The following is a 6,124-nucleotide window of genomic DNA, read 5'->3' as shown; positions in this document are numbered from 1 at the left end:
TGAGTATGTTGGGAGGCGAAACAATAAGCCCCTGTCTTTCTATGTGTCTGGTTGAAACATTTTGCTCATGTGTACTCGGTGAGTGTTAGCGATCATAGAAGACTATATGATGGTTGAGTATGTGGACTTGCCTAAAGGCTCCGACATGTGACCCTTCCTGAAAAGATGATGAATTGTAGTTGCAAAGTTGACTGAGAACATTGTTTGTCGGTTTCTAATAGAGTTTTTGCTTTATACTTCGATTGTGTGATGAACTATTACTTATTCATGGGAAGGGTATGATAAAAGTCCTATGTTTAAATTTATTGCTGTCATAATAATCAACATGATGCTTCTATGTTCGTATTTTGTTTTTATCGACTCCTCTATCTCAAAGCATGTGGACATGTTTTTCGATTTCGGTTTTCGCTTGAGGACAAGCGAGGTCTAAGCTTGGGGGAGTTGATACGTCCATTTTGCATCATGTTTTCTTACTTTTTTTACAATGTTTGTATCCATAATAATGCTTTTTGGAGTAATTCTAATGCCTTTTCTCTCATAATTTGCAAGGTACACACCAAGAGGGAGAATTCTGGCAGTTGGAAATCTGGACCTGAAAAAGCTACGCCAGGCCACCTATTCTGCACAACTCCAAATGAGCTGAAACTCCACGAGGATTTTTATGGAATATTTAAGAAATACTGGAGCCAATACACACCAGAGGGGGGCACCAGGTGGGCACAACCCACCTGGGCACGCCAGGCCCCCCTGGCGCGCCCTGGTGGGTTGTGGCCTCCTCGGCCCACCTCCGGTGCCCATCTTCTGGTATATAAGTGATTTTGACCTAGAAAAAAATAAGGAGAAGACTTTCGGGACGGAGCACCACCGTCTCGAGGCGGAACTTGGGCAGGAGCACCTTTGCCCTCCGGCGGAGCGATTCTGCCGGGGGAACTTCCCTCCCGAAGGGGGAAATCATCGTCATCATCATCACCAACAACTCTCCCATCTTGGGGAGGGCAATCTCCATCAACATCTTCACCAGCACCATCTCATCTCGAACCCTAGTTCATCTCTTGTATTCAATCTTGTTACCGGAACTATAGATTGTTGCTAGGGGGTGACTAGTAGTGTTGATTACATCTTGTAGTTGATTACTATATGGTTTATTTGGTGGAAGATTATATGTTCAGATCCATTATGCATATTAATACCCCTCTGATCATGAGAATGTTGATTATTTGTGAGTAGTTACTTTTGTTCTTGAGGTCACGGGAAAAATCATGTTGCAAGTAATCATGTGAACTTGATATGTGTTCGATATTTTGATAGTATGTATGTTGTGATTCCCTTAGTGGTGTCATGTGAACGTTGACTACATGATACTTCACCATATTTGGGCCTAAGGGAATGCATTGTGGAGTAGTAAATAGATGGTGGGTTGCGAGAGTGACAGAAACTTAAACCCCAGTTTATGCACTATTCCGTAAGGGACCGATTGGATCCTAGAGTTTAATGCTATGGTTAGAATTTATTCTTAATACTTTTCTCGTAGTTGCGGATGCTTGCGGGAGGGTTAATCATAAGTAGGAGGTTTGTTCAAGTAAGAACAGCACCTAAGCACCGGTCCACCCACATATCAAATTATCAAAGTAGCGAATACAAATCAAACCAACATGATGAAAGTGACTAGATGAAATTCCCGTGTACCCTCAAGAATGCTTTGCTTATCATAAGAGACCGTTTTGGCCTGTCCTTTTCCTCAAAAGGATTGGGCTACCTTGCTGCATACTTATTGTTACTATCGTTACTTGCTCGTTACAAATTATCTTGCTACCAAACTACTCCGCTACTTAAATTTTAGCACTTGCAGACATTACCTTACTAAAAACTACTTGTCATTTCCTTCTGCTCCTCATTGGGTTCGACACTCTTACTTATCGACAATTGATCCCCTATACTTGTGGGTCATCAGTGATTCATCTCGGGGCCTCAAATTCCTGCAGATGGCCCTGGTGATATCATATCCTGCTGTCAATATTTGCTATTTTGGTGTCATTATGTGCTATCCTATATTTGATGCGGATTCCTGATGTGATTGACAACATAAGAAACATTTACAACAATTGAATTGAATTTTTCTCTCAATTAAAATTATTGTGAATGTACATTTCACAACACTTGAAGTGTACAACAATTCAATTGTACATGATCAAATTTCAACATAATTTCATGAAAATTCATGTCAGAAGCATTAACTGCTCAACTTAGCTCAGTACATGCACATTCGACAACATTAAAACATAGCAATTTTGTAGGATCACAACTAGTTCAACAACAAAACACATGATTACAACTACTGCAGAAACACAAGATTACAACTAGTTCAACAACCAAACATAGCACCATACACTTATATGCCTAATTGGAACACATATAGACTAGACTAGCCACAATGCCAAGAACTATCGGAAACCCCATTGTTTCCATTATATCATTCCTCTTCTTCAACTGGAGCTTCAATTTCTTGGCTTTATTAGTCATATTCGTCACCCTCCTCTCAAGACTACTTTCTTTGATCTAGTTGTGTTCGATGCTAGCATGTAAGTCCTTGAAACATGCCCAACACGATTAGCCCAAGGGGAGGGGGTCAATCGAAATACCCATTTACACTCATCAAGAAATTGTCAAAGCATAACAGAGAATGTATCGAGCAATGTTGTCAAAATCATAACTTTGCAAAAATGTGAGGAAAACAGAGAATATGATGTGAATTACATCGAGTGGACAACCCAAAAAACGTCTTCTCGTCTTTGCTCCGCCCCAGGTGACACAGTGAGCGGGAATTAGCCCGTGCCCTAGGCACCTATACTTCGTGTGCTCCTCAATCCCGCAGAAACTTGGATTGCAATGTAAACCTCAGATTAAAATTGCATAATCACAGACCCATCCACCTACAAGCACCCCCCCCCAAATAAAATTTATTATCCTGTGCGCTTGAACCCTAGATGCAAAATCCCCAAATCAACGGTGCACCACTTACCTCACCGATCGCGGACGAGCTGAACATACGACATTCCAGACATGCATATGGACTACCTTCTGTCCTGGCTCACTCCCAGAGCTCCATATCATCGTTGTTGTCGCCTGAGATTTGTCAGAGAATAGCCGTCGAGAGGAAGAAGAAAGAGAGTCAGAGATACCAGTTTGTTGCGGCCCCACATGTAAGGAAGGGCAAACTTGTCCAAAAAAGTCTTGAACACCATCAAAGGCTCTTGACCGAATGGAAACGACGTGGAAGGGTATTTCCGTAAGCGAACCAGACAGAAGAGGGGGGAATTTGAGCAGATGATTTTTTAGGGGTAAATGCCAGTAGTGGGTTTGACTTAGAGAAATGGAATCGCCCTACAATGAAAGGGACTCTGGAAAAAATGGTTATATACTCAATAAAATCTTACTATAGAAATATGATTGAAAATGGGGTCAACTTCCCTCATAATTTTTGTCCAAAGTTAAAATACCACCTATAATTTGGATATCGATGTCGCCGGTGCTTAAAAATATTGTCCTAACTAACAACAATTTGATGAGAAGAACGTAGGTTGGTAATAAAACTTGTCCCTTTTTGTGGCAGAGTTTAGTCAATTGACCATCTCTTCATGCAATATTCTATTTCCAGAATACTTTCGAACATTTTAAAATGTGCCTTCAATTTTTTGGACGTACCTAATAACATCCATGACTTGTTTAATGTTTGGGTAGTAAAACGTGGAAAATATGAGAAACATTTAATGATGGTTGGTTTATGAGCTTTGTTCTAGACAACTTGAAAACTGGGAAATAGTGCTATGTTTGAAAATAAAAAGATAACCGACCCGTGTATTCTTTTTAACTAGAGGATACCCCGCTCATTGTCGTGGGAATTTGTTGACGAAAGATTTGCGTTGATAACATGAGAACCAAAATAAAAAATACATATGACTTATTATATTGGATTGTATAGTTGTTATAATATTTTCAAAAATATAAGTAGAATAATTGAATGGAAAACATTTTTCCATGCATGGTTGAATGTTGTGGTGGTTCTCTTCCCATACATGATTACATGTTATGGTGGGCCTTCTCCCATTCATAATTGTATGGTGAGGTGGCAAAGCTTGCGTGTTGATATAAATAAGTTAGTGGGATGACTCTCTTACGTATGTAGGATATGATTTCTCGATGGCTTAATGATTGGGGCTTTTGCAGAAAAACCTAGGAGGTCAAGAACCCTGAGATGGGGCTAAAAATGCTCGAAATGATAGCAAGTGAAGTATTCAAAGTGGTGCATGGCTGGCGGGTGGGGATGAACATGAGCATGGTGTGACTGTGGTGGTGCTCCTTCTTGCTCCGTCTATTAAAGCATCTCGGTTGTTGAAGTTCTTTTGTTGTGTGCTTCAAGATATATGTTTTTTTGGTATTGGTAAATGTGCAACTAAACCTTGGTAGGGGCGTTAGAGCATCTATAACCAGACCCCTTCTCTCTCTTCATTTGTCCACGCGGACAGCTTGGACGCTTCCGGATCAAAAAATCACACCCAACCGGACCCCTTAAGCCTGGCCCAAATGTCTGGGTTGTACGGCATTCCTAAACCCAAACCATAGGTGAGACGAATATGATGAGGTCCGGACATGCCCTCACGTGGCCGCCGTGTTGGTCTGGCCATGCTAGCCCACCCAGACGCCACATAACCCCACCTCATCCCCACCCGGACCAAACCCTAGCCTAAACTTATGACTGCTCTGCTCCCCTTCCATACTCCACTTTGCTCCGCTCCCCACACCGTCTGCTCCTCGGCTGCACATTCCCCTCCCGCGCCAACATGGATGGATGGCAGCGAATCCGGCAGGGAGGCCGACCAAATTGACTAGGACGCACTCATCATGTCCGTTTTGAGCTTCACCCTCGACTACGAGGAGCTCACCAGCCGCCAGTCGCAGATGGATGGGGGAAGGAAGCTCATCCTCCGCACCCTCCCTGGTGGTTCGAAGGGGCAGCTCAAGCTCCATGTGCGCTCGCACTGGCCCGTCACAGTCCATGCCCTCCACGATGTGGCGGTGGGGCGAGCAGTGTTGCTTGATACCTCCAGCCCTTTCTCCTCCCAGACGACATTGGGTGCTAGTGCCCGCACCACCAAACCTGCAGCTCCATAAGTTGGAGGCGTGGGTCGCTCGCTGCATGAGGCAAAGGGTGGCGCAGGCTGGATCAAGATGATTTGGCCGTGTGTCATGTAGATCCGTGCCTGAGCCGCAGTGACAACCTCCTATGAGGGTTCTTCACCTCGGTAGAGACAGATACCCGACGCTACCACCGCAAAAAAATGCCAAGGCATGCGGCGAGGCATCGAGGAGTCCAAGCAGCTCGCCTGACTAAGGGGCGGCCAGCGCAGTGAAGGCTCGGCACCTCGCCAAGGAGCAGGCCCGTGTCGCCCGGCGCCTGGCTGGCCTCCCCCATCCTCATCCTCCACCGACGGTGACACCATCATAAAGGATGATGACCCTCTAGTCGCCGACGCCTACTCTATGGCGTACAAAACCACTCTGATGACCCCAAGGAGAATGGACATAGCAAGGTAAACACATCGACAACCATGTTGAAAAATGATGGGATATAAAGGGTCGCCTTGCTTTAAACATTTACCACCACGAATATCCTTCTGATGAAGAGAAGGGAAAAATCCCCCGCGTCGCCCCCCGCTTGGGCGACTCGGGCGGAGCTCGAACCAAGCCGTCAGGTCACCGATCCTCTCGTTCTCCTTTGTCACCGCCGCAGGAAGCCATCGGGAGAAGCCCGGGCGGCCGACGGCTGTGGCGGAGGTCCTCTCTCCTCTCACCTCAGGCTTGAGTGGGGCGGGACATCCACTGTTGCGGGGGCCCTTCCCATGCATGTGGGTCGCGGCGGAGCGGTGGCTCGCCTCCGACGACGGCATGTGCCGGTGGCTTGTTGATGGACGGCTGCGCAGACCTGCTTGGCGTCATGGGAGGGCTGGTGGAGCTGCTGGGGGCGGTGGTCTACGAGGTGGAGCTCGCCTGTGCTGTGGCAGCCGAATCTGGTTAGTAGGTGGCGTGGGCCGGTGGCTGCTAGGTTGTGCCCCAGTGTGGTGGCCAT

This window comes from Aegilops tauschii, chromosome 5, assembly GCF_002575655.3.
Source record: "Aegilops tauschii subsp. strangulata cultivar AL8/78 chromosome 5, Aet v6.0, whole genome shotgun sequence".
NCBI classification, from domain to species: domain Eukaryota; kingdom Viridiplantae; phylum Streptophyta; class Magnoliopsida; order Poales; family Poaceae; genus Aegilops; species Aegilops tauschii.
This window is presented reverse-complemented; position numbering follows the sequence as displayed.